The sequence below is a fragment of the Dendrobates tinctorius genome, unplaced genomic scaffold (genome assembly GCF_039654945.1).
Source record: "Dendrobates tinctorius isolate UK_male_01 unplaced genomic scaffold, ASM3965494v1 ptg000015l, whole genome shotgun sequence".
NCBI lineage: Eukaryota > Metazoa > Chordata > Amphibia > Anura > Dendrobatidae > Dendrobates > Dendrobates tinctorius.
In genome coordinates, this window is record NW_027361683.1 from 51711537 (window position 1) to 51735662 (window position 24126).

Genomic DNA, 24126 nt, shown 5'->3' on the forward strand with positions numbered 1-24126 from the left:
ACTATACTAATACACACAAGGAAAATACAACAAACAGAGAAGACACACAACAGCTTTGCTCTGCTGCTATGGCTCCAAGCAACAGAGTACTGCACCCGGATACAGCTTCCACCTGAATAGCTGCTACTCCAAAGCTCTGGCTGAGCTGCAAGGAACTCCTCTCAATAGCTCCTTTCACCACCAAGGTTGGTTGGGAATGAACAATATCACCAACAGTGATTGAGAACACCTGACACTTCTTTATAGATAGGAGCCAGGGTAATCACACCTGTTTGATAATTTACGTGTAGTAACACCAGCGGCCACCTGAGGCAAAACAAACCTTAAGCCAAAGGCTTAAAGGAAAAAAAAGTTACATGTGCTAAGGCTATGTGCACACGCTGCGAATTGGTCTGCGGATTTGTACCTGCGGAACCACAGGTAAAACCGCAGGTAAAATGACCTGCGGATTGGCCTGCGGTTTTCCCCTGCAGTTTATCACCTCTACAATGGAGGAGATGGTAAACTGCAGCAGAATCCACAGAAAAGAAGTGACATGTCATTTCTTTCTGCGGATTCAAAACCGCAGCTTTTCCGCAGTTAAAAATCCGCAGCATGTGCATAGCAGATTGTAAATCACATAGATTTACGTGCTACTGTACTATGTCTGGAGAACTGCTGCAGATCCGCAGCGGCCAAAACCGCAGAGGATCCGCAGCAAAAACCGCAGCGTGTGCACATAGCCTAAATATGTCACAATCCAACCTGGATCGTGACAAATGCCCCCTGCAACATGTCTAGGTTCGTTTTAATGGCATTGTGAGGGCTAATTTTTTGTGTGACCAGTTGTACTTTTGAAAGACACCATTGGTTTTAGCATGTCATGTACTCAAAAACGGGAAAAAACTTCCAAGTGCGGTGAAATTGCAAAAAAAGTTAAATCCCACTTTCCTTTTTTGATTGTTTTTTTTGCTACATTGAGAAAATGCTAAAACTGACCTGCTATTATTATTCTCCAGGTCATTACGAGTTCATAGGCACCAAACATGTCTAGGTTCTTTTTAATGTAAGTGGTGAAAACAACTAATTAACACCTTAATGACCGGAACTTTTTTCGGTTTTGTTTTTTTCGCTCCCCTTCTATCCAGAGCCATAACGTTTTGATTTTTCCATCAATATGGCCTTGTGAGGGCTTATTTCTTGCAGGATGAGTTTTACTTTTGAACAACACCATTGGTTTTAACATGTCATGTACTCGAAAATGGGAAAAAAATTCTACGTGCAGTGAAATTGCAAAAAAAGTGCAATCCCACACTTCTTTTTTGATTTTTTTTTTTTTTTGCTAGGTTGACAAAATGCCAGAATTGAACTGCCATTATTATTTTCCAGGTCATTACGAGTTCATAGACACCATACATGTCTAGGTGGTTCTTTTTAATGTAAGTGGTAAAAACAAATAATTAACCTTTTTATGACAGAAGCCTTTTTCGGTTTTGCATTTTTTGCTCCCCTTCTTTACAGAGCTATAACTTTTTATTTTTCCCATCAATATGGCCACATGAGGGATTATTTTTTGCATAACGAGTTGTATTTTTCAGTGACACCAATGGTTGGTAGCACGTCATGTACTCGAAAATGGTTGAAAAATTCCAAGTGCGATGAAATTGCAAAAAAAGTGCAATCCCACATTTGTCTTTTGATTGGCTTTTTTGCTAGGTTCACTGAATACTGAAACTGACCTTCTGTTACTGTTCTCCAGGTCATTATGAGTTTATAGACACCAAACATGTCTAGGTTAATTTTAATGTAAGTGGTAAAAACAATTAATTAACCCCTTAATGACTAAAGCTTTTTTCGGTTTTGCGTTTTTTGTTCCCCTTTTTTCCAGTGATAACTTTTTAATTTTTCCGTCAATATGGCCATGTGAGGGCTTATTTTTTGCATGACGAGTTGTAGTTTGCAAAGACACCATTGGTTTTAGCATTTTGTGTACTCGAAAATGGGACAAAAATTCCAACTGCGGTGAAATTGCAAAAAAAGCGCAATCCCACACTCTTTTGATTTTTTTTTGCTGCGTTGACAAAATTCCAAAACTGATCTGCTATTATTATTCTCCAGGTCATTATGAGTTCATAGACATGAAACATGTCTAGGCTCTTTTTAATGTATGTTTTCAAAACAATTAACCCCTTTATGACCGGAGCCTTTCTGTTTTGCATTTTCCGCTCCCCTTCTATCCAGAGCCATAACTTTTCTGTTTTTCCATCAATATGGCCTTGTGAGGGCTTATTTCATGTGGAATGAGTTTTACTTTTGAACTACACCATTGGTTTTAGCATGTACTCGAAAACAGGAAACAAATTCCAAGTGTGGTGAAATTGCAAAAAAAAAGTGCAATCCCACACTTCTTTTTATATTGTTTTTTTTTGCTAGGTAGACAAGATGCCAAAACTGACCTGCCATTATTATTCTCCAGGTTATTACGAGTTCATAGTCATCAAGCATGTCTAGGTTCTTTTTAATGTAAGTGGTGAAAACAATTAATTAACCCCTTAATGACCAGAGCTTTTTCGATTTTGCGCTTTTCACTCTCCTTTTACCAGAGCCATAAGGGTGTGTGCACACGCTGCGGATTCTGCTGCAGTTCCGCAGCGGATTTGGTCGCTGCGGGTCTGCAGCAGTTTTTGCTGCGGTGTACAGTACCATTATTCCCTAAGGGAATAAAAAACCGCAGTGTAGACGGTGCGGATTTTTCTGCGTGGTTTTTCTGCGGTTTTGAAACCGCAGAAAGAATTGACATGTCAATTCTTTCTGCAGAATCCGCAGCGGTTTGCCATCTCCTCCATTGTGGAGATGAAAAACCGCAGAGCAATCCGCATGTAAAACCGCACGGCCAAATCTGCACCCCAATCCGCAGCATGTGCACATACCCTAACTTTTAATTTTTCCATCAATATGGCCATGTGAGGTCTCATTTCTTGCGGGACTAGTTGTTCTTTTCAACAACACCATTGGTTTTTGCATGTCATGTACTCAAAAACGGTAAAAAATTTCCAAGTGAGGTGAAATTGCAAAAAAAGCGCAATCCCATACTCCTTTTTGATTTTTTTTTTGCTACGTTGACAAAATGCTAAAACTGACCTGCTACTATTATTCTCCAGGTTATCACGAGTTCATTGACACCAAACATGTCTAAGTTCTTTTTAATGAAAGTGGTGAAAACAAATAATTAACCCTTCAATAACCGGAGCTTTTATCGTTTTTTGCGTTTTCACTCCCCTTCTTTCCAGAGCCATAACTTTTTTAATTTTTCTGTCAATATGGCTGTGTGAGGGCTTATTTTTTGTGAAACGGGTTGTACTTTTGAAGAACACCATTGGTTTTAGCATTTTGTGTACTCGAAAATGAGAAAAAAATTCCAAGTGCGGTGAAATTGCAAAAAAGTACAATCCTACACTTCTTTTTTGATTGACTTTTTTCTTAGGTTCACTAAATGCTAAAACTGACCTATCATTAAAATTCTCCAGGTCATTACGAGTTCATAGACACCAAAAATGTCTAGGTTCTTTAATGTAAGTGCTGAAAACAATTAATTAACCCCTTAATGACGGGAGCATTTTCCGGTTTGCGTTTTTCACTCCCCTATTTCCAGAGCCATAACTTTTTTATTTCTCTGTCAATATGGCCGTGTGAGTTTTTATTTTTTTTGCGTGACGAGTTGTAATTTTAAACAACACCATTGGTTTTAGCATTTTGTGTACTTGAAAAAGGGGAAAAAAATTCCAAGTGCAAAGAAATTACAAAAAATGCAATCCTATACTCCTTTTTTTATTTTTTTATTTATTTTTTTGTATGTTGACAACATACTAAAACTGACCTGCTATTATTATTCTCCAGTTCATTATGAGTTCATAGACACTAAACAGGTCTAGTTTCTTTTTAATGTAAGTGGTGAAAACAATTAACCCCTTAATGACCAGAGCTTTTTTCAGTTTTCAGCCCCTTCTTTCCAGAGCCATAACTTTTTTAATTTTTCCGTCAATATGGCCATATGAGGGCTTATTTTTTGCATGACAAGTTGTACTTTTCAATAACACCATTGGTTTTTAGCATGTCATGTACTCGAAAATGGGAGAAAAATTCCAAGTTTGATGAAATTGCAAAAAAAGTGCAATCCCACATTTGTTTTTTGATTGGCTTTTTTGCTAGGTTTGCTAGGTTGAAACTGACCTGCTATTATTATTCTCCAGGTCATTACGGGTTCATAGACACCAAACATGTCTAGGTTCTTTTTAATGTAAGTGGTGAAAACAATTAATTTTTCACTCCCCTTTATCCAGAGACATAACTGTTAGGGCCTGCGGAACGCACCTAAGGGCTCATGCTCACTGGTGCGAAAATCGGATGAGTGCAATCCGATTAAAAATCAGATTACACTCTGACCAATGTTAGGCAATGTGTGACGTCTCATTCGCGATTTTTTTCTCAGCCAAAATCGGACTGAGAAAAAAATCGCAGGATGCTGTCCGATTTATACGCACCAGTGTCCTTTGAAAAAAGGCAGCCATTCATGTACGGCTACTGTACAATCACACTGACATGTTAGAATAGAATAGATAGAATAGATAGAAATGACCTACCAACCATCTGCGAAGACTTTGAAATTCTGGGGAAGAAAATAAAGGAACGGAACGTACAGGTTATTTTCTCATCAATCCTCCCAGTCGATGGCCATGGCATCAGAAGTTGGAATAGGATACTAGAGGTGAACAACTGGCTACGACGGTGGTGCAGGCAGCAAGAATTTGGAATCTTGGAACAAGGCGTGAATTACCTCTACGATGGACTTCTCGCAAGAGATGGGATACACCTCACAAAACCTGGGAAACACACATTCGCCAGAAGACTTGCCACACTCATCAGGAGGGCTTTAAACTAGAAGAAGAGGGGATGGGAGGAAAAACAGCAGACAAGAACATGCAGCAAAAGGACAAACTAATCAAGGATACTAGATGTGGTAAAGAGGACCCAAGACAGGGTACTCAGAAGGAAGCTAAGAAAAATGAAGCAAAACTTCTTTCCTGCATGCTGACCAATGCAAGAAGCCTGACCAATAAGATTGAAGATCTGGAGTTGGTAATGTATGAGGAAAAATGCGACATAGCAGGAATAACTGAGACATGGTTAGACGACAGCTATGACTGGGCGGCTAACTTGCAAGGATATGATTTGTTTAGGAGGGATCGTAAAAAAAGGAAGGGGTGGAGTCTGTCTATATATAAAGTCCACTTTAAAGCCCACACTAAGAGAACATATACAAGAGGGAAATGAAGAGGTGGAGTCTCTATGGGTGGAGATACAAGGAGAGAAAAGTAATAAAATCCTCATAGGGGTTTGTTATAAGCCACCAAATATAACAGAAACCACTGAAAATGTATTATTGAAACAAATAGACAAAGCAGCAAATCACAATGAGGTGATTAATATGGGGGACTTCAACTACCCCGACATAGACTGGGAAACTGAAACCTGCGTATCTCAGAAAGGAAACCAATTTCTGTCAGTGACCAAGGATAATTATCTGTCACAACTTGTGCAGGGCCCAACTAGAGGGACAGCCCTTCTGAACTTAATTTTAAGCAACAGGCCAGATAGAATAACAGAGGTACGAGTCGATGGGCACCTAGGGAACAGTGACCACAATATAATACAATTCCACTTGTCCTTCAGTAAGATGCCCTGTAAGGGGGTTACAAAAACGCTGAATTTCAGGAAAGCAAAGTTTGATCAGCTTAGAGAGGACCTTCGCCGAATTGATTGGGACAATGTCCTCAAAAATAGGAGCACAGAAAATAAATGGGAAATATTTAAATCAGTTTTACACACCCACTGCGAGCTAGCCATACCGTACAGAAATAAAAGGGCTAGGAACAGGAGAACACCAATGTGGCTAAATAAGAATGTAAAAAGGGCAATAAATAACAAGAACAAGGCATTTATGAAGCTAAAACAAGAAGGCAATGAAGAAGCATTAAAAAGTTATAGAGAAAAAAATAAAATGTGTAAAAAACAAATACATTTAGCAAAAGTGGAAACTGAGAGACTCATTGCTAAGGAAAGGAAAACAAACCCCAAACTATTCTTTAACCCCTTACCTACAATTGACGTAATATTCCGTCCATGTGACCATGGACCTAATTACCATGGACGGAATATTACGTCATCGCGATCAGTGGCGCCCACGTGGTGAGCGCCGCTGATCGCGGCCGAGTGTCAGCTAATTATCATAGCTGACACCCGGCACAATGTGTCAGGGGCGGTCACGGACCGCCCCCGACACATTAACCCCTTGCACACGGCGATCAAACATGATCGCGGTGTACCGGGGGTTAAAGGGAAGCATCGGCAGGGAGGGGGCTCCCTCCGTGCTTCCCTGAGCCCCCCAAGGCAGCGCAATGTGCAGCGCTGCTGCGGGGGGCTCCTTTCCTGCAGGTCCCCGGATCCAATATGGCGACGGGGACCTCCGGGGGCCTGCAGGAAGCTGGCTTCCTCAGTGCCTGCAAAGCGCAGGCATGAGGAAGCCTGTGCAGTGCCTGTGACAGATCGCTGATCTGTCACAGTGATCTGTGATGTGACAGATCACCAATTTGTCACAGGACAGTTATGTCCCCCCTGGGACATTGTAATAAAATAAAAAAAAAAAAAAAAAAAGTGTAAAAATAATTTTAAAAAAAATCGCTAAATAAATTCAAAAAAAAAAAAAATATTCCCCAATAAATTCATTTTTTGGAAATAAAAAAAAAAAAACAATAAAAGTACACATATTTGGTATCGCCGCATCCGTAACGACCCGCCCTATAAAACTGTCCAAATAGTTAACCCCTTAAGCGAACCCCTTAAAAAATAAAAATAAAAAACGAAGCAAAAAATAATGATTTACTATCATACCGCCGAACAAAAAGTGCAATAACGCGCGATCAAAAAGACGCATATAAATATCCATGGTACCACTGAAAACGTCATCTTGTCCCGCAAAAAACGAGCCACCATACAGCATCATCAGCGAAAAAATAAAAAAGTTATAGCTCGCAGAATAAAGCGATGCAAAAATAATTATTTTTTATATAAAATTGTTTTCATTGCATAAAAGCGCCAAAACATAAAAAAAGACCTAAATGAGGTATCACTGTAACCGTACTGACCCGAAGAATAAAACCGCCTTATAAATTTTACCGCACCCGGAACGGCGTAAACGCACCACCCAAAAGAAATTCATGAAACGCTGGGTTTTGTAAATTCTGCGTCCCAAAAAACTAAATAAAAAGCGATCAAAAAACGTCACATGCCCGAACATGATACCAATAAAAGCGTCAACTCGTCTCGCAAAAAATAAGACCTCACATGACTCGGTGGGTCAAAATATGGAAAAATTATAGCTCTCAATATGTGGTGATGCAAAAACTATTTTTACAATAAAAAGCGTCTTTTAGCGTGCGACAGCTGCCAAATATAAAACCGCCGTAAATAGTAAATCAAACCCCCCGTTATCACCCCCTTAGTTAGGGAAAAATAATAAAATTTAAAAAATGTATTTATTTCCATTTTCCCATTAGGGTTAGGGTTAGGGCTAGGGTTAGGGTTAGGGTTAGAATTGGGGGTTTCCACTATTTGCGCACATCAGGTGCTCTCCAAACGCAACATGGCGTCTGATCTCAATTCCAGCCAATTCTGCGTTGAAAAAGTCAAATGGTGCTCCTTCCCTTCCAAGCTCTGCCATGCACCCAAACAGTGTTTTACCCCCTCATATGGGGTATCAGCCTACTCAGGACAATTTGCAAAACAACTTTTGGGGTCCTATTTCTCCTGTTGCCCTTAGGAAAATAAAAATTTTGGGGCAAAAATATCATTTTTGTGGGGAAAAAATTTTTTTTTATTTTCACGCCTGGGCGTTATAAACTTCTGTGAAGCACTTGGGGGTTCAAAGTTCTCACCACACATCTAGATAAGTTCCTTGGGGGGTCTAGTTTCCAAAATGGTGTCAATTGTGGGGGGTTTCCACTGTTTTGGTACATCAGGGGCTTTCCAAACGCGACATGGTGTCCAATCTCAATTCCAGCCAAAAAAGTCAAATGGCGCTGCTTGCCTTCCGAGCTCTGCCATGTGCCCAAATAGTCATTTACACCCACATGTGGGGTATCAGCGTACTCAGGACAAATTGCACAATAACTTTTAGGGTCCTGTTACCCTTGGGAAAATTAAAAATTGGGGGTGAAAAGATCATTTTGTGGAAATAATATGATTTTTAAATTGTACTGCTGTACATTATAAACTTCTGTGAAGCCCTTGTGGGTTCAAAGTTCTCACCACATATCTAGATAAGTTCCTTAGGGGGTCTAGTTTCGAAAATGGGGTCACTTGTGGGGGGTTTCCACTGTTTAGCTACATCAGGGGCTCTCCAAACGCGACATGGCATCCGATCAGAATTCCAGCCAATTTTGCATTGAAAAAGTCAAACGGCGCTCCTTCCATTCTGAGCTCTGCCATGCGCCGAAACAGTGGTTCCCCCCCACATATCAGGTATCAGCGTGCTCAGGACAAATTGCACAATAATTTTTGCAGTCCAATTTCTCCTGTTACACTTGGTAAAATAAAAAAAATTGAACCTGAAGTAATTTTTTTTGTGAAAAAAAGTTAAATGTTAATTTTTTTTAAATATTCAAAAAATTCCTGTGACGCACCTGAAGGGTTAATAAACTCCTTGAATGCGGTTTTAAGCACCTTAAGGGGTGCAGTTTTTAGAATAATGTCACTTTTGGGTATTTTCTATCATATAGACCCCTCAAAGTGGCTTCAAATGTGATGTGGTCCGTAAAAATAAAATGGTGTTGCAAAAATGAGAGATCGCTGGTCAACTTTTAACCCTTATATCTTACTAACAAATAAAAAATGTTGTTCCAAAATTGTGCTGATGTAAAGTAAACATGTGGGAAATGTTACTTATTAACTTTTTTGTGTGCCATATCTCTGTGATTTAAGGGAATAAAAATTCAAAGTTGGAAAATTGCGGAATTTTCAAAATTTTCGCCAAATTTCCGTTTTTCTCACAAATAAACGCAAGTTATATGATTGAAATTTTACCACTAACATGAAGTACAATATGTCACGAGAAAGCAATGTCAGAATCACTGGGATCCATGGAAGCGTTCCAGAGTTATGACCTCATAAAGGGACAGTGGTCAGAATTGTAAAAATTGGCCCGGTAGTTAACGTGCAAACCACCCTTGGTAGTGAAGGGGTTAATTATATAAACAGTAAAAAGATTAAGATTGATTGTGTCGGCCCTTTAAAGAACAATGAGGGTGAAATCATAGAGAGCGATGTGGGAAACGCAAATGTTTTAAATACTTTTTTCTCAACAGTGTTCACACAGGAAAAGGATTTGCAAGGGGAAGTGCAGAGTGATAATGTAAACTCCCCATTAAGCATTACCTGCCTAACTCAGGAAGAAGTGCAGAACCACCTTAGTAAGATTAAAATTGACAAATCACCAGGCCCTGATGGCATTCACCCTCGGGTATTAAGGGAGTTAAGTAATGTGATAGACAGGCCTCTATTCCTTATACAGTGGGGAAAAAAAGTATTTAGTCAGTCAGCAATAGTGCAAGTTCCACCACTTAAAAAGATGAGAGGCGTCTGTAATTTACATCATAGGTAGACCTCAACTATGGGAGACAAACTGAGAAAAAAAATCAAGAAAATCACATTGTCTGTTTTTTTTTCATTTTATTTGCATATTATGGTGGAAAATAAGTATTTGGTCAGAAACAAGCAATCAAGATTTCTGGCTCTCACAGACCTGTAACTTCTTCTTTAAGAGTCTCCTCTTTCCTCCACTCATTACCTGTAGTAATGGCACCTGTTTAAACTTGTTATCAGTATAAAAAGACACCTGTGCACACCCTCAAACAGTCTGACTCCAAACTCCACTATGGTGAAGACCAAAGAGCTGTCAAAGGACACCAGAAACAAAATTGTAGCCCTGCACCAGGCTGGGAAGACTGAATCTGCAATAGCCAACCAGCTTGGAGTGAAGAAATCAACTGTGGGAGCAATAATTAGAAATTGGAAGACATACAAGACCACTGATAATCTCCCTCGATCTGGTGCTCCACGCAAAATCCCACCCCGTGGGGTCAGAATGATCACAAGAACGGTGAGCAAAAATCCCAGAACCACGCGGGGGGACCTAGTGAATGAACTGCAGAGAGCTGGGACCAATGTAACAAGGCCTACCATAAGTAACACACTACGCCACCATGGACTTAGATCCTGCAGTGCCAGACGTGTCCCATTGCTTAAGCCTGTACATGTCCGGGCCCGTCTGAAGTTTGCTAGAGAGCATTTGGATGATCCAGAGGAGTTTTGGGAGAATGTCCTATGGTCTGATGAAACCAAACTGGAACTGTTTGGTAGAAACACAACTTGTCGTGTTTGGAGGAAAAAGAATACTGAGTTGCATCCATCAAACACCATACCTACTGTAAAGCATGGTGGTGGAAACATCATGCTTTGGGGCTGTTTCTCTGCAAAGGGGCCAGGACGACTGATCCGGGTACATGAAAGAATGAATGGGGCCATGTATCGTGAGATTTTGAGTGCAAACCTCCTTCCATCAGCAAGGGCATTGAAGACGAAACGTGGCTGGGTCTTTCAACATGACAATGATCCAAAGCACACCGCCAGGGCAATGAAGGAGTGGCTTCGTAAGAAGCATTTCAAGGTCCTGGAGTGGCCTAGCCAGTCTCCAGATCTCAACCCTATAGAAAACCTTTGGAGGGAGTTGAAAGTCCGTGTTGCCAAGCGAAAAGCCAAAAACACTGCTCTAGAGGAGATCTGCATGGAGAAATGGGCCAACATACCAACAACAGTGTGTGGCAACCTTGTGAAGACTTACAGAAAACGTTTGACCTCTGTCATTGCCAACAAAGGATATATCACAAAGTATTGAGATGAAATTTTGTTTCTGACCAAATACTTATTTTCCACCATAATATGCAAATAAAATGAAAAAAAAAACAGACAATGTGATTTTCTGGATTTTTTTTTCTCAGTTTGTCTCCCATAGTTGAGGTCTACCTATGATGTAAATTACAGACGCTTCTCATCTTTTTAAGTGGTGGAACTTGCACTATTGCTGACTGACTAAATACTTTTTTTCCCCACTGTATTTAAAGACTCTACAGAAACAGGGTCTGTTCCTTTTGATTGGCAACAAGCAAATGTGGTACCAATATTCAAAAAGGGGTGTAAAAGGGAACCTGGAAACTATAGGCCGGTAAGCTTAACATCTGTTGTGGGTAAAATTTTTGAAGGGTTTCTAAGGGATACCATTATGGAATATCTCAATGTTAATAAATGTTTAACTCCATATCAACATGGATTTATGAAGGATCGCTCCTGTCAAACTAACCTGATCAGCTTCTATGAGGATGTAAGCTCTCAAATGGACCAAGGAGAATCATTGGATGTCATTTATCTCGACTTCTCTAAAGCATTTGACACTGTCCCACATAAAAGATTAGTAAGTAAGAGGAGAAAGCTTGGGCTAGGGGAAAATGTGTGTAGATGGGTAGGTAGCTGGCTTAGTGATAGAAAACAAAGAGTGGTTGTTAATGGTGCATACTCAGATTGGGTCAGGGTTACTAGTGTGGTACCACAGGGTTCTGTATTGGGCCCCCTACTATTTAATATATTTATTAATGATCTAGTGGATGGCTTACACAGTAAAATATCAGTATTTGCAGATGATACAAAACTATGTAAGGTAGTTAACACAAAGGAGGACAGTTTGCAGCTACAGACAGATTTGAGTAAATTGGAGAATTGGGATGAAAAATGGCAAATGAGGTTTAACACAGATAAGTGTAAGGTTATGCACATGGGAAGGAGAAATAGATGCTATAATTACTAAATGGGAAACTGCTGGGGAAATCAGACATGGAAAAAGACTTAGGCATCTTAGTCAATAAGAAGCTAAATTGGAGTGCCCAGTGTCAGGCAGCTGCCACCAAAGCAAATAGGGTCATGGGATGCATTAGAAGAGGCCTGGGGACACGAGATGAAAACATAATTCTCCCTCTGTACAAATCACTCGTCAGACTACACTTGGAGTATTGTGTGCAATTTTGGACGCCGGTGCTCAATAAAGACATTACTGAACTTGAAAGGGTTCAAAGGCGGGCTACTAAAATGATAAATGGAGTTGGTTCACTAAAATACCCAGAAAGGTTATCAAAATTAGGTCTATTTACTCTAGAAAAGAGAAGACTTAGGGGAAACTTAATATATATGTACAAGTATATCAGAGGGCAGTACAGAGATCTCTCCAATGAACTGTTTGTACCAAGGACTGTGACAAGAGCAAGGGGGCATTCTCTTCGCTTGGAGGAAAGACAATTTCTGCACCAGCATAGAAGAGGGTTCTTCACGGTAAGAGCAGTGAGGCTCTGAAATTCTCTTCCTGAGGAAGTGGTGATGGCCAACTCACTGAATGAATTTAAGAAAGGAATGGATGCTTGTCTTGTGAGTAACAGTATAGAAGGTTAAGAATAACAGAATATTATAGGTAGATGGTTGACACAGCTTAGGGGAAGGAATTTTTTTCCCTATGGAGAAAATTGGCTTCTACTCTGTGGGTTTTTTGCCTTCCCCAGGATCAACAATGCAGAACAGCTGCACTAAAAATAGGCTGAACTAGATGGACATAAGGTCTTCCTTCAGCCTTCAAAACTATGTTACTATGTTACTATGATACATACACATAGAATACACAGATATATATGTGTGTGTCACTGACATGTATATACAGTGGGGCAAAAAAGTATTTAGTCAGTCAGCAATAGTGCAAGTTCCACCACTTAAAAAGATGAGAGGCGTCTGTAATTTACATCATAGGTAGACCTCAACTATGGGAGACAAACTGAGAAAAAAAAATCCAGAAAATCACATTGTCTGTTTTTTTTTCATTTTATTTGCATATTATGGTGGAAAATAAGTATTTGGTCAGAAACAAAATTTCATCTCAATACTTTGTGATATATCCTTTGTTGGCAATGACAGAGGTCAAACGTTTTCTGTAAGTCTTCACAAGGTTGCCACACACTGTTGTTGGTATGTTGGCCTATTCCTCCATGCAGATCTCCTCTAGAGCAGTGATGTTTTTGGCTTTTCGCTTGGCAACACGGACTTTCAACTCCCTCCAAAGGTTTTCTATAGGGTTGAGATCTGGAGACTGGCTAGGCCACTCCAGGACCTTGAAATGCTTTTTACGAAGCCACTCCTTCGTTGCCCTGGCGGTGTGCTTTGGATCATTGTCATGTTGAAAGACCCAGCCACGTTTCATCTTCAATGCCCTTGCTGATGGAAGGAGGTTTGCACTCAAAATCTCACGATACATGGCCCCATTCATTCTTTCATGTACCCGGATCAGTCGTCCTGGCCCCTTTGCAGAGAAACAGCCCCAAAGCATGATGTTTCCACCACCATGCTTTACAGTAGGTATGGTGTTTGATGGATGCAACTCAGTATTCTTTTTCCTCCAAACACGACAAGTTGTGTTTCTACCAAACAGTTCCAGTTTGGTTTCATCAGACCATAGGACATTCTCCCAAAACTCCTCTGGATCATCCAAATGCTCTCTAGCAAACTTCAGACGGGCCCGGACATGTACAGGCTTAAGCAGTGGGACTCGTCTGGCACTGCAGGATCTGAGTCCATGGTGGCGTAGTGTGTTACTTATGGTAGGCCTTGTTACATTGGTCCCAGCTCTCTGCAGTTCATTCACTAGGTCCCCCCGCGTGGTTCTGGGATTTTTGCTCACCGTTCTTGTGATCATTCTGACCCCACGGGGTGGGATTTTGCGTGGAGCACCAGATCGAGGGAGATTATCAGTGGTCTTGTATGTCTTCCATTTTCTAATTATTGCTCCCACAGTTGATTTCTTCACTCCAAGCTGGTTGGCTATTGCAGATTCAGTCTTCCCAGCCTGGTGCAGGGCTACAATTTTGTTTCTGGTGTTCTTTGACAGCTCTTTGGTCTTCACCATAGTGGAGTTTGGAGTCAGACTGTTTGAGGGTGTGCACAGGTGTCTTTTTATACTGATAACAAGTTTAAACAGGTGCCATTACTACAGGTAATGAGTGGAGGAAAGAGGAGACTCTTAAAGAAGAAGTTACAGGTCTGTGAGAGCCAGAAATCTTGATTGCTTGTTTCTGACCAAATACTTATTTTCCACCATAATATGCAAATAAAATGAAAAAAAAAACAGACAATGTGATTTTCTGGATTTTTTTTTCTCAGTTTGTCTCCCATAGTTGAGGTCTACCTATGATGTAAATTACAGACGCCTCTCATCTTTTTAAGTGGTGGAACTTGCACTATTGCTGACTGACTAAATACTTTTTTGCCCCACTGTATCTATGTATTCTATATGTATACAACTATTTTATCCATTCTTTTTTGAGCTGTCAGAAAATTATAGCCATGTATAATGCATATATGTATTTATATTTGAAAGATAGATAGACAGATAGGAGAAAAGCCGACAATTCATATGCGATGTACAGTAACATCACACTGACAGCTCAGAAAAGAATAGATTGAATAGATATATACATATAGAATACACACATATATACATGTCAGTGACACCAACACATATATATATGTATTTATAATAGATAGATATATAGATAGATAGATAGATAGATAGATAGACAGATAATAGATAGGAGAAAAGCTGGTAATTCATATGCGGCTATACAGTAAAATCACACTGACATGTTCTAATACAAAAGATATAATACATGTATACACATAGAATAGGTGTATCTATATATATACATATATATTTGGAAAATCACAATGACAGTTCACAAAACACTAGATATAAACACATAAAATACATACATATATATATACACACACACGTCAGTGACACAGACACATATATATAATATATATGTATATATACATAAAATAATATATATATAGAATTTATAATTAATATATATAATATATATCCATTATATATATATATATAAAATATAATATATATAGAATATATATATACATAATATATATATATATATATATATATACACACACAAAATAATATATATATATAATATATTAAAGATATAGGGAATATATAATATATACTGTATATAGTATATAATATATATTATATATTTAATATATTAATATTTTATATATACATATCATATATAATATAAATATAAATATTTGAATCCATGTAGAGAAAAGGTCGCACTCAGCAGGATGAAGTATAACTCATTTATTGACACATACAATATATGTCAGGTCGGAGTAAGGATGGCATGAGTGTTACAAGCTGACAACGGCCGTTTCGCGCTGTTCTAGCGCTTCCACGGGTCAAAGAGCAGCAGGAAATAACGGACTCATATGCTGCTCACCTCATCTCATCTCTCCTCCTGCTACAGCTGTTGATTAAGTGACAAGTGAATTAAAACCATATGACCATGAAATACACATTCCATTAACCGCAAAACTGCGGGATAAAAATTCATCATGTGGAGAGACAACAAAATTACACTACCCTTTCTAAATACTACTTTTTACATAACGGACTATTACTTATTAGAATTCTTTTTACTTCTTTTTTTGTGGAAAAATTAGAAAAAACTTATGCCTATTAATGTAAACATGTATAACGCATGTACATCAATAAAAATCTGCCCAACGTGTGTTCTCAATAATGCAAATAATCAAGCAACTGCATGCGCCACTAAATTGAATAACTACGCAATATCTAATGTTGAATAACTAGAACAATAATATATTCCAGCCTGTAAATTATCAAAATAAATGTTTCTTATTATACAGTAAATCGACATACTTATTGTTATGCAATCTCTACTAACTGTTACATATCAGTCGTTTAAAAAGACATTACTATGTATGTGTGGCTCGATAAAAACGCCACATTTTTCCTCTCACCCACAGCAATATAGCTAGATCTATATATTAACTCTAATCAAAATACTTTTCTCAGGGCACCAATTATTTATTATATATGTAATTATTTGTCAAAGAAAAATAGCCATGTCAACTCTATCATTAAAGCCCGCTGAACCCGTTGCTCATGTGTTAAGGATCCATTTAGATTCCCTTCTTAATAATAATTTATTAAGATTCCCCCCTTGTGGGGGTAATACTACTTTTTCAATCCCTGCAAAAGAGAAGACACCAGGGTCCATTCCGTGTACACTCCTGACATAATCTATCAGACGTGGAACACCTTTGCCCGTCGTAATCGATTTGAAGTGTTCACGAAACCGGACATACAGGGGCCGTATTGTTTTACCTATATAATAGAAATGACATGTACAAAAAATTACATAGACCACGTGATCCGTCTTACATGTTATAAAATCCATCACAGTATGTTTAACTGCACCCATCTGTAACGTGCGATCAATACAATGATATCCACAATATGCGCAATGCCCACATATGAAATTTACCTTTGGGATACCTCGATCTAGCCAAGTGTCTCGTTTGGTTACTAGTCGATTCTGGACCAAAACATTCCTAATTCTAGAACTGCGTTTGCATGAGATTAACGATCCCCTCAACACTATATCAATTAGTTCTCTATCCTGTTCCAAAATGTGCCAATTCTTTCTAATTACCGATCTAATTTGTTGGTCCATAGGACCATACAGAAAGCAGAAAGTAAATCTTTTCTCCCTCTTAATTGGTCTATGTTGAGAATGCATCATACTTCTCATTCTATCTGCCCATTGTAATTGCACTTTTTTAAGTGTAGCATGCAACAAAGTGTCTGGATATCCTCGTTGTTTTAATCTATCATATAATTCCCTAGATTGCAATTCCGCCCCTTCTAGTGTGTTGTTTAAACGATATATTCTGAGGAATTGACTATATGGCAAAGAATTAACAGTATGTGGTGGATGAAAACTGTCATATCGCAATAGTGAATTGGTTGCTAACGGTTTCCTGAAAACTGAAGTAGAAATATTCTCTTCTTTTACTTCTAGTAGGACATCTAAAAATTCCAACTTTGAACCTCCAACATTGTATGTAAATATCATGTTCATTTGGTTCTCCTTATTAAAATAGTTAACGAACTCCTCAAAGGTATTCTCAGTACCCTCCCAAATTATAAACACGTCGTCCACATATCTAAGATATAATCTAATCTGCCCAAAAAAATTTTTTAGATTATAGACATACTTCTCTTCGAATGCCCCCAAAAACAAATTTGCGAAAGTACATGATACTGGAGTACCCATTGCGGTTCCCACATTTTGTTGATACCACGACTGATCAAATGTAAAACCATTATGGGTTAATATGAAACTCAACGCTTCACATACAAAGTTCACAAAATCCCCTCCTTTTTCTGTAGTATCCAATATCTCTCTGATAACATCTACTCCCAATTTCTGGGGAATTCTTGTATAGAGACTCTCTACATCTATAGATGCTAAATTAAACCCTGGTTGCGAATCAAACTCGTGTATCACTTGTAAAAAAGCATTCGTGTCTTTTATGTACGACGGGATCTGGATTAGTAATGGTCGTAATAGCCAGTCTACATATTGCGACAAAGGTTCAGTGACCGACCGTATCCCTGATACGATTGGGCATCCTGGTGGACTTGTGGATGATTTATGTATCTTAGGTACATAGTACCAGTGAGGACGTGTGGGAAACTCAGGTAACAATTTCTCTGTCTTTTTCTCAGAAATAACGTTACTCATGACATATTTCCTGAGTAAAGACCTTAGTTTTCTAATGAACTTGGAAGTTGGATCTGCTTTCAACTTAGTATAAGTCACTACATCAAACGCAGTACTAGAATTAGGGATATTTTGGTCCAGAATCGACTAGTAACCAAACGAGACACTTGGCTAGATCGAGGTATCCCAAAGGGAAATTTCATATGTGGGCATTGCGCATATTGTGGATATCATTGTATTGATCGCACGTTACAGATGGGTGCAGTTAAACATACTGTGATGGATTTTATCGCATGTAAGACGGATCACGTGGTCTATGTAATTTTTTGTACATGTCATTTCTATTATATAGGTAAAACAATACGGCCCCTGTATGTCCGGTTTCGTGAACACTTCAAATCGATTACGACGGGCAAAGGTGTTCCACGTCTGATAGATCATGTCAGGAGTGTACACGGAATGGACCCTGGTGTCTTCTCTTTTGCAGGGATTGAAAAAGTAGTATTACCCCCACAAGGGGGGAATCTTAATAAATTATTATTAAGAAGGGAATCTAAATGGATCCTTAACACACGAGCAACGGGTCCAGCGGGCTTTAATGATAGAGTTGACATGGCTATTTTTCTTTGACAAATAATTACATATATAATAAATAATTGGTGCCCTGAGAAAAGTATTTTGATTAGAGTTAATATATAGATCTAGCTATATTGCTGTGGGTGAGAGGAAAAATGTGGCGTTTTTATCAAGCCACAGATACATAGTAATGTCTTTTTAAACGATTGATATGTAGCAGTTAGTAGAGATTGCATAACAATAAGTATGTCGATTTACTGTATAATAAGAAACATTTATTTTGATAATTTAAAGGCTGGAATATATTATTGTTCTAGTTATTCAACATTAGATATTGCGTAGTTATTCAATTTAGTGGCGCATGCAGTTGCTTGATTATTTGCATTATTGAGAACACACGTTGGGCAGATTTTTATTGATGTACATGCGTTATACATGTTTACATTAATAGGCATAAGTTTTTTCTAATTGTTCCACAAAAAAAGAAGTAAAAAGAATTATAATAAGTAATAGTCCGTTATGTAAAAAATAGTATTTAGAAAGGGTAGTGTAATTTTGTTGTCTCTCCACATGATGAATTTTTATCCCGCAGTTTTGCAGTTAATGGAATGTGTATTTCATGGTCATATGATTTTAATTCACTTGTCACTTAATCAACAGCTGTAGCAGGAGGAGAGATGAGATGAGGCGAGCAGCATATGAGTCCGTCATTTCCTCCTGCTCTTTGACCCGTGGAAGCGCTAGAACAGCTCGAAACGGCCGTTGTCAGCTTGTAACACTCATGCCACCCTTACTCTGACCTGACATATATTGTATGTGTCAATAAATGAGTTATACTTCATCCTGCTGAGTGCGACCTTTTCTCTACATGGATTCAAAGATTTGATTGCTGCAAGGTCAAGCACCCGGGAGTCCAGGATGACAGCTTGCTGCCAGACACACACCATCAGTTGATATATGGTAATAGCGGTGCCGTCCACCTTTTCTACTTTGTCACGTGGATAAATATAAATATACTAAAAATATAATATTTATATATATATTTATGTGTATATATATATATATATATATAAAAAGATATATATATACATGTTAGTGCCAAATACAATATAATATATACATGATATATATATATATATATATATATATATACACACACACACAAAATAATATATATAATATATTATATTAAAGATATAGGGAATATATAATATATATATAGTATATAATATATTATATATTTAATATATTAATATTTTATATATACATATCATATATCATATATAATATAAATATCCTAAAAATATAATATTTATATATTTATGTATATATATATATATATATATATATATAAAAAAGATATATATATAAATACATGTTAGTGCCAAATACAATTAGTATAGTGTTGTTCTAAATTATGGGCATGTATTTACTAGATAAATTATTTTTTCCAGGAACAAAAAGGCGTAGGGTCCCCCTATAATTTATAGACAGCAGCACTATACTAATTGTATTTGTCACCGACATATACTGTATATATATATATATATAATTTTTTTTTTAACAATATGTTTTATATGTAAATTATATATATATATATATTATGTATATATATATATAATATCTTATATACATGATATGTATGTATATTATATATATATATATATATATATATATATATATATATAGATAGATACATTTTACAGATATATATATATATATATATATATATTTGCCTGGGCATAGTAACCAACTGTGGTTATATTATGTATATATATTATATATCTTATATACATGATATGTATGTATATTATATATATATATATATATATATAGATACATTTTACATATATATATATATATATATATATATTTGCCTGGGCATAGTAACCAACTGTGGTTAGTTATAACAAATTATAATGATTATATTGCACATAAAAACCGTGCATCTAATCCTATCCTGTGTGATACTGACTGCTGAGCCATGTATCTAATCCTCTTCTATGTGATACTGTCTGCTGAACCGTGTATCTAATACTATTCTGTGTGATACTGTGTGCTGAGCTGCGTATCTAATCCTATCCTGTGTGATACTGACTGCTGAGCTGTGTATCTAATCCTATCCTGTGTGATACTGACTGCTGAGCTGTGTATCTAATACTATTCTGTGTGATACTGTGTGCTGAGCTGTGTATCTAATCCTATCCTGTGTGATACTGACTGCTGAGCTGTGTATCTAATCCTATCCTGTGTATATTGCCTGCTGAGCCATGTGTCTAATCCTCTCCTGTGTGGTAGTGACTGCTGAGCTGTGTATATAATCCTATCCTGTGTGATACTGACTGCTGAGCTGTGTATCTAATCCTATCCTGTGTGATACTGAGCTCCCCCTGCAGTCTGTGTCAGAGGGTGGTCTGTGTTGGTACGGTAATAAATTGTGTTATTTCCAGCTTTACAGAAGGACGATAACACCATAGAAATGATAAGAATAATAGGCCTCAGCTACCACAACTGTCTACAAAGAAAACTGTTGCTGATAGCAACCAATCACAGCTCATTTTTCATCTTTTAAACAGCTCTGGGACAGCGTGGCGAGTTTTGAGTGGCGACTTTTGTGTTTCGACTTTTATGTGGCAAGGTTGGTGTATGTGTGGTGAAATGTGTGCTGAGGGTGGTATATGTGTTGAAGCACGTGGTAGTGTGTGCCGCATTTTGTGTGTGTGTTCATATCCCCATGTGTGGTGAGTATCCCATGTCAGGGCCCCACCTTAGCAACTGTACGGCATATACTCTTTGGCGTCATCGCTCTCATTCTTTAAGTCCCCCTTGTTCACATCTGGCAGCTGTCAATTTGCCTCCAACACTTTTCCTTTCACTTTTTCCCCATTATGTAGATAGAGGCAAAATTGATTGGTGAATTGGAACACGCGGGGTTAAAATTTCGCCTCACAACATAGCCTATGACACTCTCGGGGTCCAGACGTGTGACTGTGCAAAATTTTGTGGCTGTAGCTGCGACGGTGCGGATGCCAATCCCAGACATACATACACACCCACATTGAGCTTTATATATTATATATATATATATACTGCACAGCAAGATTGAACAAAAGCCGTAAATTCAGTTGCCGGCTTCCCAAATTTTAAACACAAACCCTAATCTAATTATTAGGGATGTATAAAAAGATACATTAAATGAAATTGTTTACTGTATGTAAGCCATGTGTCATTTCATGTCAGGTTTTGTATTGATTTTACAGAAGCCAGCAATTGAATTAGCAGCTTTTGTACAATCTTACTATACAATATATATATATATATATAAATATATATATATATATACACTTACATTTCATATATAAGATACATAATATATATATAATCTATACATATAAAAAATATATATATATATGTATATGTCAGAGACATATACAATTACCATAGTATAGTGTTGCTGTCTATAAATAATAGGGGGACCCCACAACATTTTGTTCCTTGAAATAATCATGTACTAAATAAATACATATCCATAATTTGGAAACAACACTAGAATAACTGTATTTTTCATTAACATGTGTATATATATATATATATATATATTTATATTATATATATATGATATGTATATATATTAAATATGTAATATATATTATATATATATTATATGTAACTATATATAATATATATATCATATATATATATATTATATGTTACATGTATATATAATATATGTATTATGTAAATATATTATATATATATATTAGATATACACTCACTGGCCACTTTATTAGGTACACCTGTCCAACTGTGTGTTAAGACTTAATTTCTAATCAGCCAATCACATGGCGGCAACTCAGTGCATTTAGGCATGTAGACATGGTCAAGACAATCTCCTGCAGTTCAAACCGAGCATCAGTATGGGGAAGAAAGGTGATTTGAGTGCCTTTGAACGTGGCATGATTGTTGGTGCCAGAAGGGCTGGTCTGAGTATTTCAGAAACTGCTGATCTACTGGGATTTTCACGCACAACCATCTCTAGGGTTTACAGAGAATGGTCCGAAAAAGAAAAAAAATCCAGTGAGCGGCAGTTCTGTGGCCGGAAATGCCTTGTTGATGCCAGAGGTCAGAGGAGAATGGGCAGACTGGTTCGAGCTGATAGAAAGGCAACAGTGACTCAAATTGCCACCCGTTACAACCAAGGTAGGCAGAAGAGCATCTCTGAACGCACAGTGCGTCGAACTTTGAGGCAGATGGGCTACAGCAGCAGAAGACCACACTGGGTACCACTCCTCTCAGCTAAGAACAGGAAACTGAGGCTACAATTTGCACAAGCTCATCGAAATTGGACAGTAGAAGATTGGAAAAACGTTGCCTGGTCTGATGAGTCTCGATTTCTGCTGCGACATTCGGATGGTAGGGTCAGAATTTGGCGTAAACAACATGAAAGCATGGATCCATCCAGCCTTGTATCAACGGTTCAGGCTGGTGGTGGTGGTGTCATGGTGTGGGGAATTTTTTCTTGGCACTCTTTGGGCCCCTTGGTACCAATTGAGCATCGTTGCAATGCCACAGCCTACCTGAGTATTGTTGCTGACCATGTCCATCCCTTTATGACCACAATGTACCCAACATCTGATGGCTACTTTCAGCAGGATAATGCGCCATGTCATAAAGCTCGAATCATCTCAGATTGGTTTCTTGAACATGACAATGAGTTCACTGTACTCAAATGGCCTCCTCAGTCACCAGATCTCAATCCAATAGAGCATCTTTGGGATGTGGTGGAACGGGAGATTCGCATCAGGGATGTGCAGCCGACAAATCTGCGCCAACTGTGTGATGCCATCATGTCAATATGGTCCAAAATCTCTGAGGAATGCTTCCAGCACCTTGTTGAATCTCTGCCACGAAGAATTGAGGCAGTTCTGAAGGCAAAAGGGGGTCCAACCCGTTACTAGCATGGTGTACCTAATAAAGTGGCCAGTGAGTGTATATATATACAGTATGTGTGTGTCACTGACATGTGTGTGTATATATATATATACTCTATGTGTATATATGTATATATAAAAAATTAAATGAAATAAAATGGTTTACTGTATGTAAACCATGTCTCATCCTGTTGGCTTTTGCAATTATTTTACTAAAACCGACAAATGAATTAACGGCTATTCTGCTCTTTCTCTCTCATATATATATTTGTGTGCGTGTTTTGAAGGTTTGTTTTTTTTTTAAAACGATGTGCACAGTTTTTTTACAATGCTATTTTAACATGAGTTTTTACATGGAGAGAGCTGCTCTATGTCAAACCTCATGATAAAATCACATTGCATACGGATGTCATACTCATGTCATATTGAAAAATCACACTGAAATCCCATGACACTCGCATGACAATTGCATAGAATTGGTCCATTTTTTTCATCCAGAAAATGGACCTTTTTTTCTCGCAAATGGGGATGAGCCCTAATAATATAAAACAGAGGCTAGATGTGTTCGCAGCCCAGGGTCCACAATGCAGAGGTGATAAACTGCTGCTAATATTGGAGGACGTGATATGGCGGTATACTAAAGGAACACATGGGGTTAACTTCACACTGTGTGTACTGAGGCAGACTCTGTTACCTCACAGAGCCACACGGCCGCCAAACATAAATGCCATGGCCTGTTAAGCTCACAGGGCACAGCAGTGTGAACACTGGTATATAGTCACAGGACTCTACCCCTGGAACACTGGTTCAGAGTCCCTCTAGACACACTAGTG